Here is a 14588-nt window from a genome sequence, read left to right on the forward strand (position 1 = left end):
ACGAAAACGCGCTGGTTAATATTTTACGCATCATGGAGGCCACAACAGCCTCACTAGTCTACAGGTAGCACAACCCACCACCCTGTTTTAAAGGGTAGCTCATAACATCCACCCATCAATCCTGTTCCTCCGCTTTCAACGTGCGGTTCGGTTGTGTGAGCTTTTATGATGTGCTTGTTTGATCGTGTTTTTGTGTTTGATGTAGTGAAAGGGGATTAGTTCGCGTGCGAAAAACTGGCAGAAGATAGCTGTGTCTCGCTGCAAACTCGCCGCATGCGTGGCGCGGCAGGCAAATGTGAATCAACGATTTTCATGCCGTGGAGTGCGTTCCCTTTGTCCTTGGATATTGTGGAAAGTTCGGTGAATGTTGCAACGAAATACTGCGTAATAATAGCGTACCTCTGCTCGTTGACTACGCAACGGCATGCACGCTGTGAGTAACTTTGCAGCAACGGCAACTTGGAAGGTGCTTTTCGACAGCGTCGGACCATTTAAAAGGTAAATAATCATGCTTGCTAACTAGACGTGCATTGTGCATGCTTCTCGTGTGTGCATAGAGCGCCTTGCAATTGTAAGAAATAGAACGGCCATGAGGACAGTGACGCCTGTGCTGGTACTTGCTGAGCGCTGGTTCACAGAAGCTGGTCGGGCAAGTTTATTGGTCTAATGGGAAATGGAAAATCTTGATGCGCGTTTCCTTCCGATGAGAAAGATTAGGTTTGGCAGCAAGTGGTATTTATCATGTGTGCGAGCTGCCGCTTTTCTGCTGAAGTTGCGCAATAACGACCCATCTGCCTTTTTACCGATTCTTACTGAAACAACGTTTCCTCGCATTTATATATATGCCTTCGAGGTTGTAAATATTCTATGTCTACGCGGTTTTCGACTGACCAGCAGTTATAGACAAAAAGTGGAGGCAATCACAGCTTGCTACTACTACAGCTTACGTTTCGAGACAAGGTGTGTTGACATAACTTTGACGTCACTAAACATGACAAGGCAAAGTTGCTTTACCTAAGTGATGGACAAAATTAATCGTTACGTAAACAAACATTTCTTTCTAATTTACTGTTGCTGGAGTTTGAATTGAAAGTTTTACTGTCATAGAGGGGTCCCTATTATCACGACATTTATCAGTAATTTCGATCTTGTGCTCTGTTTCTAGCCTGGATCGATGCAAACATTGTTTTTTTACCATTTTAGGTTCTGTTTGCATGTGTTCCCAGTGTGACATCTTTGAAGTGCCACTGCATAAATTAACGGTGAACTTATTTTGTAGTAGCGATGCTGTGAGCCACAACTGTGTCCGCGTCAGGAAGGAACACACAGAAATGCAGGTACCCGTTGGTATGGCTGTAGCAGCACAGCTTATAGTCGGATGGTCGGGTCATGTATGACTGAAGTGTGCGTGTTCCCAAAAGTAGGACCTTGGTAACATTCCTGGATAAGTGTGTGGACATATTACTCAGCGCACGTTACTAAATAGGCGAAACATTTGTTAAAGCTTATTTACCTTGTTACTTATTTGTGTTTGTAGATGTTACGTATACGTTATTTTCTTTAATATAAAACTAGATCTAACATGTCTTGATGTCTGGTATCTTTTCTTACATCGATCGCTTGTTTGCAAGGTGCATGTTAGTTTTGCTTAGTACACAGTTTTGGACATGGAAGGAGTCAAACTGTAATGGGCCAGATATGTCACATGTCTAAGCATGCAGGATGCTTTCCATTGTTTAACATTGATATTGACAATTATTGTGACATTGTTACTAGCGCGATGAAGACTAGTGGAAGAAAGTGGAACAACACAGTGCCGGTAAACCCCCACAACAAGTCATTATGAAGCATTCACCAGGTTCTTCTCAAGGTACAACACTTCTTTATCAGTTAGTGCCAATGACGAAGCGCTTACGCATTCATCAGCAGCTTTTAAAATCCGAAATGGTTCAAATATTTCGCCATCTAACTGCCTAGCGAACAGTTTTAGCACTTGCGCCTTTTGAAAACACGGGGAGCATTTACGAGTACACCCGTGGTGAGCCAAGCGGGAAGCGCCTGCTGGAGCGTTGATAGCGTACGTGTGCTTTGTAAGCCGCTAATTTAGGTACCGGCCTTTGTGCCCAATATACGACTTTCTACAGGGAAGTGGAATCTTGTATAGCCCTCTCACATTGCAGTTAACAAAGCAGGGACAAGCGCCTTAGTGCGTATACCTTGACTCCAGGAGTTGCTTACCAACCCTGCCTGTTCTTGTGAGCTTTAGTAGTGCTGAAGAAACACCTACACCGCGCTTGTTGGCCACCTTGTTTTTTGAGCGGTGAGCACCTAGTGTGCGTATGGCACAGCCAGAGGGTGCCCACAGTATCTTCGTTATTGCACCGAACGGCTGCCAGGTCAGCTTTTACCTCTTTAATGAGGCTCCAACGTACTGACAGCAAGGTGTCGTCGGGGTTCCTGGCCCCACATAAACAGCTCACTTATTGTTCAGTGCTGCAGAAAATCTGGTGTACAAGATTTAACCAGAACAACTCTCAAGCAGTTAGGAGCTATGCATCTTTTAATTTGAAGTGCGCCAAGCGGCAGTCAAGCAAGGGCTCATACGAATCATACGAATATCGAAGAATTGCATGCGGCAATCTACCGGCAAGTAATGTGTGAGCTTAAGTCTTACTTCACACATCAAAAACATCGACAACGCTTTTAACAGCAAAGCCACTCCACATAGCACAACAAGAAAGTCAATGACACTACCAATGTGCGCCCCCGTGCCAATGGGCGCTCTTTGGCTCTGCCTTATGTACACGGGGTGCCCCACCGCCTTAAGAAGGTGGCGAACGAGTGTAGCGTAGGTGTTGTTTTTCAGCACCACTTAGGCTTTCACGAATGTGCAGATTGGTAAAGAACGCCGGGGGTCGAAGTACATGCACTAAGGAGCATGTCACATGCATTGTTACCTGCAATAAGGCGGTGGTATACAAGATTCCACTTCCCCGTAGAAAGTGCTACATTGAACAAGGAGACAGGTGTCTCAATGACCGGTTTAGGGGGCACCGGAACGCTGCAAATGCTCTAGCAGGCACTTCCGGTTTGGATGACCACTGCCGAAAATTTACTCGTAAATGCTCCCCGTTTTCATAACACGCAAGTGCTCAGTCGGTTGGCCAGGCAGTTGGGTAGGGAAATGTTTGAGGTGTGCTGCATTTCAAAACCTGCTCATGAATGCATAAGCACTCTATCACTGGCACCCACTGATAAAGAAGTGTTGTACCTTGAGAAGAACCTGGTGAATGATTTGCAATGACTTGTGGGTGCTTATTGGCTTCATTGCGCATGTGGTTGTCACCATCGTGGTACATTCGTTTATGCATATGTCTGCACATTTATTTGCGCATACGGTGGTTTCTTTGCATGTTTTTCGGAATGAAGCTTGCCAGTTAAGTCAACCCCTTTGTCTTGTACCACCTTTCTTACGGAGCTCTTGTTCGCGCTAAAAACTATATCACAGCAGCTGCATCAACACCAACTAGCCCAACTTTCTGCGCTCTTTTCACAATTATTTCTTTCATGCTCCCCTAATAAAGGCCGCTGGCGAGGTTTGGACTTGTCTGGCAAGCTTGAATTTCCCTAAATGAATTTCCATAAAATGCCATTACTCACTGTGCGGCAGTTACTACAATAGTAAGGAGTTTTCTACAAAGCTTGCTTTTTTTCTTTCCACAGTTTTATGTTCTTCTTAAGTTATCTTCACTCATGCAAGTAGGCATTGTAGTAAAGACTGTGTCCAGTTGCTTTACTTTATTTTCACTTTTTACTCTACAGCGTAGACCGCATAGTTAGTTGGTAAAAAGCTCAGTCTATTGATGCTCTATCATTAAAGTACAGAATTTCGCACATCGTGCGAAATTGTCTGCTTGCTCTTGCTATGGCGTTTACTAGTTATTGAGATGTTGTTCATCAAAGGAATTTCATTTCAACAGCAACACAAATAACATCTGCTTGGCACTGGTATACTTTTAAAAGTGACAATCAACTAACAAGCTCTAATTTTACAGCTGTCAAGATGTATTTCGATTACTTTTGGTCCCTTTTCATGTATTTGCTCAGCACAGTGGGCAATCTTCTATTTCTTCTGGTTGGTGCTATTCAGGTCAGATTATGATCAGCCAGCAAATAAAAATTATAATGCTATTAAGAAGACTTAGATTAGCAGTTAAATCAAATAAAAGCAATGTATGTATTCCTAAAGATATTCGTTACAGAAACAATAGTGTCTAGAACACCATATGCACTGCAACTCTTATGGTTTTATGCTGGTCTATAAGCATCTCTAGCTAAGTATGCTTGTGCAGATAATTTCTAGGTATTAGCTAGCGTTTTAGCTACGTGAAGCAGCCTATATTGTGACATCTGATGTAAAATTTACGGTTGATGAACCAGCATGTTTATGTTGTGAACCTATATTTGTGTGGGGTCTTAAGAACTGTAGCGATTTTAAAGCTACAGTTCAGCAATGTCCAGCAATGTTCGACATTGCAGCAATGTCGAAGCTACTTTGAATCCACTATTGCTACACTATGTCGATAGACACCTGTCGCCATATTTGTGCATTTTATAAGAACCAGCCGTATCCGCTAGGTAAAATTGGTTGTGTCGTTTTGAGTTTCCCACGAAATTCATAGAACTTTCGTGGATAAAATTTACACAGGGAGTGAAGGGAGGTCATACAACATGACCGGTGGTAACGACTGACTATTTTGAAAGAAGGATTAAAAATAATAACACTCGATGTGTGCTTATATTGTGAACAAGTTCTTCCCAGAAGGAATATGTGAGTTGTAATGCAAAGGCATAAAATCACGATAAACAGTATTTGTGCAGAAAAACTAAATAGGCACACACCAATTTATATTCCTTGTGATCTAGAAAAGACGCCGTTTTCATGCATTCGTAATGGTGGCTTGCTCACACGTCTTACTCGTGCTCACCGATTTCCATTGTCAATTTTTCACCTTAAGTGTAAACAGATGGACGATATTAATCTAGCCTGAAGCCCTATCGCGGCAACGCTGTCCACGTCGGATTAGCATACGGGTCTTCTCATTGAAATATATGATTTTTTTGCACATATTTAGTTACTGGCGCGTGTGCTCTGCGTACATTTCACCACAAGTGGTAGGTATATAGTACACTGCCCCTGACGCACACTAGACAAGTTTGGCGATATTTTAATGAAGCAAAACTCGCTTGCCTGCTCGATTTTCTCAAATAACTTGTGGACTGTCATGCATATACTGCCTACTTTATTTTTCACTGGGCAAATTTGCGCGTAGCAGTCCACAATCAAATTGAAAAAGGCGCCCAGGCAAGGGAAATTTGCTTAAAGGCACTAATAAATTTGTGTTGTGTGCCTCATTCGTAGAGTGGTCTATTCCTTTGATCACGTGTATATTTGGTTAAAGGTACTTAGGACAGACTGGCCGGTGCATCAGCTTGTGCCCAGGAGAGCACCATTATTCACTACAGGAACAAATATGCTCGTCCTACTACATGCATTGACACGACTGGTGATGCAGGCCAAGTTTTGATTGTTGATCTGTTTTTCCCCTAAGGTAACAGATTGATCAACAAAATCACTGAGGCATACACACCACAAAATTGGACATGTGTCAGCCAGCACCCATTATGAGTTAGCACAGCAACTCAACAGGAATACGATGGCCACACAAACTAACTCATTCAGGATGTGGCAATAGAATTGACACATTCTTCCTTCCCAAGAGAGCTCCCTTGCAACAATATATTCGCTCACATGCAGAGAAGCGACACGTTATACTTATACAAGAAACACTAACATCTAACATCACGCTGTCAGCCAACAGGCCCATAATGAAGTTAGAGAAAAGACGGGGCGTCAGCTTACTGATTAGCAGCAAGCTGGCCTACATCAATCATCATATCAAGATGGCCACAAGTAAAGCCGAAGACATAATGATAACAATTATCCCGAACTGCGAAAGTACATTCATTCCAAATGTCTACAGCCCCAAAGACCTAAGACAACGCTTCAAAGCCCTAATCACCACAACCATGCAACTAGCACGGCACTGCCATTTGATCATAGCGGGTGACTTCAACGCCCCGCGTCATACCTGGGGCTACCCATATAACACTCACAAGGGGGAATACCTGTGGCGCGAGGCTATGAACCTAAACTTGATGCTAGTCACAGTCCCGGCACTCCCCACCAGATGCGGGAAATCGTCGAGCCGTGACACGACACCGGATCTCACCTTTATTTATTTATTTGCTGCACCCTCAGGGTACATACATTTTATGACAACGTGGGGCTACCGGTGGCATGTTTAGCTACAGGCTTCACCTGCAGCAAGAGTTGTGCCAGGAATTGTCCCGGCATCAACAGTTGGGCCCAGAGTCATCCAGGCAACAACGAACACAATACTTCCCTGTCGGTACTCCGGTAGCCCCACGTCCAGCCTGGTGCAGGGTTCACCCTTTTTCGAGCTGCAAATAGCAGGGACAAGTTCAGCCGCATGGGTCGCGTCCAAACGACCCACGCTGACAAGGGTGCAGCAGCTGTTTCCCTTGTTAAGCTGACGAGCCCTGCCGCAGCTCAGGCCATTTCTGCTCACCTGTGCACATTCCCTGCACCGGGATTGCAGGTGGGGGTAGACATTCCGCGCGTTTTGCCGGGTGCCGAAACATATTGGGCTTCGTGTTATCCCCCTCTCTGCGACCCCAGCCCTCCCATTCCAGGCTGCGGCAAGAGCTACCCCACTTAGCCGTGCGAGCATCCGACTCCACTCACACGTTGCCTGTGACGCACCCCTAGGAGGTAGGGAGAGCTCAGATCCAGAGGCTGCGACTCCACCCAGGCTGGATTACACGAACACGCCACCATCCGCATCGTTCAGGCACCTCTAGACCATGAATTTATTTATTTTTTGTGTATTTATTTATACAAGTACCTGAGCGCCACAAGGGCATTATAGTAGGGGGGGACAAATTGAAGAAAAATGAACATGTGACAAAAACTTGATAGAGCTAAGCACAGGTGGTAAAAGTAACAAAATACGTAACATCGATGAGTCATCTCGACGGCAAAACGGTCTTCAGTGAAATGCGGTGCAAAATTGCAAGACAGAAATGGAAAGGGTACAATATCGCATGAAGTGCAATGCCAGCCAAATGATATAAAGAAAACGGGATGATATACTACGACAGACTGCGTGACAATAAAGACAGAAACTCTGAACGCGTTTTACATTTTACATTTACATTTTACATTTGCATTTTACATTTACATTTTACATTTACATTTTACATTCATATTTTACATTTACATTTTACATTTACATTTTACATTTACATGAATGGTCGTCGGCCTTTCCCTTGACCGACTTACGAGATGGACTGACTTCCGCACTGTGACCTCCAATAAGCTGGATTACAGGGGCGCACAACCCTCCCCCGGCCCTAACAGTACGGTTAGGAACTTTCTCAAGGGCGCCATTCCATGCTGAGGCCTCCGTGTAGCTGGATCACAGGGGTCCGCCAGAACCCCCGGCCGCTTCAGGCTATGGTCTGGTTAATTTCAATCATTCCATGCTAAGGCCTCCCTGAGGCAGGATTACTAGGGTCCACCACAACCCCCGGCCGCTAAACGACTATAGTCTGAGCTCAGGGACACCATTCCATGCCGAGGCCTCCATGGCTGGATTACAATAATCTTGCTCAGAAACTCGAGCTGCCCCTGCTGAATGAGTGTGATGTGGACGGTTTGCATCGCCTGCCAGCACGTGTGAACAAAGTGCTGATCATTCTGATAAGGTTTTCCCGCCAATCTGTGAAAGTAAACTGGCTTGCAAAGCGTGAAGTTGTGAAGAAGTGTGATAAAGACATTTCCTTTTTCGATAATCTTACGGCACTGAACAGAAAGCTTTTATGGCTTGCCAAATCAAGAGCACGCGAACAAGGCTACCAATTTTCGTGGTGTTCCGATGGAAAGGTCTTTGTAAGGAAAGAACCTGGCGCAAGGGCAATAAGGATTGCCTCTGAACAACACCTTGAGCTAATTGCTTAAGTTGGTTTCTTTTTTAATGCTGCTGTTATTGTTAACCTCCACGATGTATTATACTAGCGACTCCCTTAACACGTTCATAAATAAAAATAGCGATTGCAAATATTTTTCCTTGTATCATTTAAATGTACAAAGCCTCAGAAATAAGATTGCTGAAATTGAGGCTGATCTCGAGCTCATAAAATGTCACTTTCACATAATTGGATTTACAGAAACATGGTATATATCAAATAGCGATGTTACACAGTTGACAGGTTATCACAACGTCTCTGTATTTAGGAAAGAAAGACGTGGCGATGGCGTATCTTTGTATATAAAGCTAGACATTGATTATGGGGTTCTTCCGGAATTCACCGTAGTTTGTGATGATTTTGACACATTTGGTGTGACCAATAATAATACAATTATACTTCTCACGTACCGACCCCCTCACGGATTAGTTAGCACCTTTCTTACTTACGTTGAGTCCTTTCTTGAATATGCTACCTTCACTTAACAACATGTTATTATATTTGGTGACCTGAATATTAATTTATTAAGGAGCAATGCTAGCCAGGTGCACCTCCTCGAGTTGATGTTATGATATGGTTGTGAAAATATTGTAGATAAGCCCACACGAATCAGTCAATACTCTGAAACGCTCATAGACTTGTGCTTCACTAATTTACCTTTAAATAAAATAACATCCGGTGTAATTTTGACGAGCTTAAGTGATCACCTTCCTTTTTTTGCCTTCTTTTCCTTGGTGAAAAAAATGGATAGAACTAGATTCCTCCGACGAATAATCAATGAAAATAACATTGCGCAGTTCCATTCACGGATGGCTGACGTAGTCTGGGATGATATATAAAGTGAAAGCAACCCGTGTAAGGCATATAACATTTTTCTAGAGAAAGTGCTTCGCCACTATAACAGTGCTTTTCCACTCGTGGCTATAAAAAAGCACAGGAGGATAAGAAAAGAGTGGATTACTCCGGTAATATACAGACGTATAAACAGAAAAAAACTGGCTGTTTGCTCGTTTCATAAAAACAAAAGATCCGGTTCATTTCGCAGAATTTAAAAAATTCCGTAACAACTTAACTTCAGATCTTAAGAAAGCAAAATCGGCTTACTACGACAACAAATTTTCCACAGTCATGAACAGTCCTAAATTATTGTGGCAAACAGCTAACAACATCATAAAAGGTGGCAAAGGACGCATACCGCTGGATTTTTACATCGACGGTAAAAGATTTTCAGGTGTACCACTTGCAAACAAGTTTAACGAACATTTTCTCAATGCAGGTACGCCAAATTGCTCACGCATGAGCCAAGCGTTAACGCCTATCACTTCATATGTTCCTTCCACTAATAGCAATTCACTGTTTCTGATACCTACATCGGAGGAAGAAGTTGTAGGTGTTGTAAAGGCAATGAAGGATGGGTGCTCGCCAGGAAATGACGATATTAGTGCACGCCCCATCATGGCCGTACTTCCATTACTTGTGGGTCCTCTAGTATATATTTGTAATCTCATATTAGAGACCGGTATATTCCCTGATAAAATGAAAGTTGCACGCGTAACCTTAATATTCAAAGGAGGAGGAAGAAATGATCTAAATAATTACAGACCTATTTCTGTTTTGCCGCTCTTTTCTAAGATCCCCGATAGCATAATATACACGAGGTTAAACAAATTTTTAAATGCTCATAAGAAAATATGTAAACAACAATATGGATTTCAGGCTGGAAAATCAACAGAGACAGCACTGCTATTCATAAAGGACCGTATTTTGGAAAATTTTGAACAAAAACTATGTGCACTGGGTATTTTTCTTGACTTCCGAAAAGCCTTTGATTCTATTAAACATGAAATTCTGATGGAAAAACTGGGAAAGTATGGTATCAGAGGAATAGCACATGAACTGATAGACAGTTATCTCAAAGGAAGAAAACAATACAGTAGTATGGATCAATTTCTGTCAGATATAGGAATAATTAAGTACGGTGTGCCGCAAGGATCTATTCTTGGGAGTTTGTTATTTATTTTGTACATCAATGACCTAGTTAACATGCCCCTGACACCTGATATTATCCTTTACGCGGATGACACTAATCTCTTCTTTTCTGGTTCAAATCTAGCCTCATTTGAACAACATGCAAATCAGTGGCTGAGTCAGCTACAGATCTGGTTAAACAACAATGAACTTGACTTCAATATAAATAAAACACAATATATTATTTTCCGCCCCAAAACCAAGCCCTTGAATCATCACGTCTAACTACAGATCTATAATACCAATCTATTGCCAACAAATTCTTGCCACTTCCTGGGCGTCTGTTTCAAATATGACTTAACATGGACAGATCACGTGGATCAGGTTCGTTTGAAAGCATCTAGGTCCATCGGTTTGTTGCAACGCGTAAAATATCTTTTACCTCTGCGCTTGAGAAAGCAGATTTATTTTTCCGTAGTTCACTCCTACTTTATGTACTGTCAGCTAGTTTGGGGTACATGTAAAAAATCAGATTCAGACCGCCTTTTCTCGCTTCACTTCAGGGCGTTGAAGACGGTATTCCGTTCCGCACCTGCTAGCAAAGAATCCCTGTACGACGCCGTTAAGGTACTGCCGTACTATCAACTTTACAGCTTCTCATTGACTGTACTTATTTTTCATTACATTAAGCAAGATTTTACATCCTTCCGCACTATGTACTTAAACAGGAACTTTACCCATAACTTACGCACTGTATCTATGGTTTGGTCGAAGTCACGCACAAATTATGGTACTCAGATCATCGACAACCAAATAGTTACACTCTGTAACACTTATCCTTTAATGATCAACTGCATAAATGATTGCCAAACCCCATCTCAATTTAAAAAAAAATGAAAATGATGCTTTCTTCTCCGGCCTCTTTTGCTTAGAATTGTACCTTTCTTTTATTTTGAGCAAGTGCTATTTGAATGATTCTCTACATCATTGTTTCCGTGAATTAGAATGATGAATTCAATGTATAATATTAAATCATAGGATAATTTGTCATATGTGACACAGCACTGTATTTCTGAACTTCCACTGATTTCTTTGACCTCGCAATGTAGTGAGATCTGCAGAATGCAGTATTTTGTCGTTCCGACCTGCTGTCATAATGTGTGATACCGAGGTGAAGACCTTGTCAGGAGGCATTGTTGCCTCCTTTTGTCGCGCCTCGTGGACATCCTGTACCATCTATGTATGTCCGGATAAACTGAATTGAATTGAATAGAATTGAATTGAACTTTGCCCTGGTGAATTTTGCCCGGGTGAAATGCCCTTGATTGTAAGTCGGTTGGATCGAAAACGGCCGACTGCATTCGTGAGTGAAATGATCAAAGTCAATGCTGAGTCGATGATACGGCGTACATTTCCATGTGGAAAATTCCTGATTTCTGCTCAAACACCGGTCTATTTATTGGGTCTCGCACTGCCACCTGCTAGCCTTATGGCAAGCACACATTGTTAAGCACTACCTCGGAAAGGTATTGGCCCCAGGTTCGACCCTGAATCACGAGAACTGTTTCCTAAACACTGAAGCTTTCCGAGAAACTCCCATTGGTTTAATTTGCAGCTCCATGCTACTCTAGAATTTTTTGTCATCTACAGTGGTTGAACAAGTTAGTCAACGTCAGTCTCCAGACAAGCGTACTCGTCTCAGACATGTAGAGCAGTCAGCGATTGAAACGCGATTGTGAGAGTGCATGGCGGCCGGCGCATTTCGCGTCAAAGTGTGTGGCCTTACATGTCGTACAAAACACACATGAGCTAGGTCTCCCTAGCAGTGGTGCAAGAACTGCCAGCAGCCACACGGTCCGAGTATCAGTCTGAGTATCACTGGACAAGATACTCAAGGAACCTATTCAGCATAATATACTAAATACTTAGCAATAAGTTGATTAGGTTGAGTACCACATACCCAGATAATAAAAGTATCGGAGTACAGTACGATATAGTAACGAAAATGCTTCGCCGGTTTCCAGATACCTTCAAGTACAAGACAATATACAAAAAAGAATATTGACATTACCGCGTAAAATGATGCAAAGGGTAAATGCTCTCAAAACAGTTGTTCACTCTCGGAAGAAGCTGCTCTTCAAAATTTAGGTTGGACCGCCTGTCCTTTTTCCGAAGATAGCACTGCCTACACTGAAAACTGCCCCACGGCAAGGCAGCGTCGTGCTTGCATATATATATATATATATATATATATATATATATATATATATATATATATATATATATATATATATATATATATGTGTGTGCGTGTGTGTGTGTGTTGCACGTTTCGCACGCTGGAGAAATCTCTTTAAAGGGACTGACAACTGTTCGGAATGTGTTGCGAGACGTAGATGGAAATGAACTGACCATGATCGATTGTGATAGCATCCAGCATGCTGTTCGCGATGTAAACAGGAATTATCATTTTAAATTAGCAAAGAAAGTCTCAAAAACCAGTAACAGGCGAAGCCTGGCGGTAAAATCTTGATACTTTGGATGTAGTCTATAAGATAACTATACGTAAGTCGGCTGTTATTAAATACAACATAACAATTGCTAAAAGTTTCTGTTGGTATATCATTAAAGGGACACTAAAGCGAAACAATAAATCAGTTTAGACTAATGAAGCATTGTTTGAGAACCCTGCACGCAGTCATTAAAAAAATAGTTTGATCATTAGATGAGAAAGTGAAGGTCTAAGTATCAGTATTTGAATTTCAGCGCCGAAACCCCAGCGCCCGTACGTCAGCGTGACGTCAGGGATTCCAAAGTATGTTTTCGCATTTGGGCCGCGTTGGCTGAGTAAAGGTTTCCTAAACTAGCCATCTTTATTATTTGCTTCCTTTAGAACATAATGTAGTCAATCTGTACCGCTATATATAATTAGTAGACCCTAGAAGAAGCCATCAATATTCAAGACGTCACAGCTCCCAGGTGCGGGTACATAAGTAGGCGTCGCCACCCGTATTTCGTTCTTGCGCTTTTTCTGACTCACCGAACGTCTTATCGTTGCAAGAGTGGTGTTTTTGGTGTTCTAGAACGGTAATTTACTGATGCAGAAGAAATCATGTTTCACTTTAATGTCCCTTTAAATACTTGCCATTTATTCTGTGCTTCGGAAGTGAAAAGCGCACGCATGGCTACGGCAACACGCTCAACTGCGTATCCTGTCTAAAAGCGCTGTCTTGTTTTCGATCCGATAGGTTTCGTTTTGACTGGTTGAATACCAAAGTCTTCGAATATGAAGCCACAAAAACATCTAGCGATTATCGCAGAAGTACTTTAACACTTTGGAAAAGACGAAACAAAGAAACATCGACTTGATAAAGAAAACAATACTTTCTCAGAGTTAGTGCCGAACTTTTGCTCTGACTCCCAACTAATTGGAGTGTATAATCGCTATCGCGCTCACCTATCACAATTTTAGCATGATTCCAGTGAACGACTACATCCTCACTGCTGGTCGGAAAATTGTTTGAAAACATGTTTCACGGTGTTTTTCGCGTTACCACTTCATGATTCCACACTATGACTTGTATGCTTGCAACTGCAATAAAAAAGTAGTTACCATAAAAATTGGTTGTAAGTTGCTTTAAGGAGAGCTTTCATTGGTGTTTGCGAAGAACGCTGCTCATATTTCGCCACCGATTGCAACCATAAGGCAAAACGCCGTGGTTTCTCAGTGGCGATGGTGTTGGGCTGCTGAGCACGACCCTTATGAAAACGACTGTTGAAATGTTGGCATATTGTTGATGAATTGTTGACTCAATAGCCTCTCAACAGTACCTCAATAATTATTGAAACCACAGAGCAATAATTAAACGATAAAGTTGTTGGGTAGTTCCCAACAAAAAAGTCGTTGACTAAATTATCTTGATATATTGTAGAATTGTACTGAGTATTATTGAGCCATTGTTGAGCAGTTTCCGACTATAAAATCGTTGACTAAACTCTGTTGATATATTGATGAATTATGTTGAGTATTATTGAGTTATTGTTGACTCTACACAACAATAAAGTCGTTGACTAAATACTGTCAACTTATTGTTGAATAACATTTAGTCTTCTTGAGCACTATTGAGTTTTGAAGTGTCTGTGAAAAACAGACGCACATGCGTACGTGTGCGTCTTTTGCACATATATATTACTTTACTGATCACTTCATCACCATTGTATATATAGAGGGTGTTGTTTCACGTTACTTCAACCATAGCCGTATCTACAAAGTTGGCAAGGGGACAGTGACCCCTGCCCACCATGTAGATACGCCTATGGTGTAAGTTACGTGAAATGCCCTGCACACACACACACATATATATATATATATATATATATATATATATATATATATATATATTATATATATATATATATATATATATATATATATATATATATATATATACATATATATATATATATATATATATACATATATATATATCTTCAGCATCATCAACCTG

This window comes from Dermacentor andersoni, chromosome 5, assembly GCF_023375885.2.
Source record: "Dermacentor andersoni chromosome 5, qqDerAnde1_hic_scaffold, whole genome shotgun sequence".
Classification (NCBI taxonomy): Eukaryota; Metazoa; Arthropoda; class Arachnida; order Ixodida; family Ixodidae; genus Dermacentor; species Dermacentor andersoni.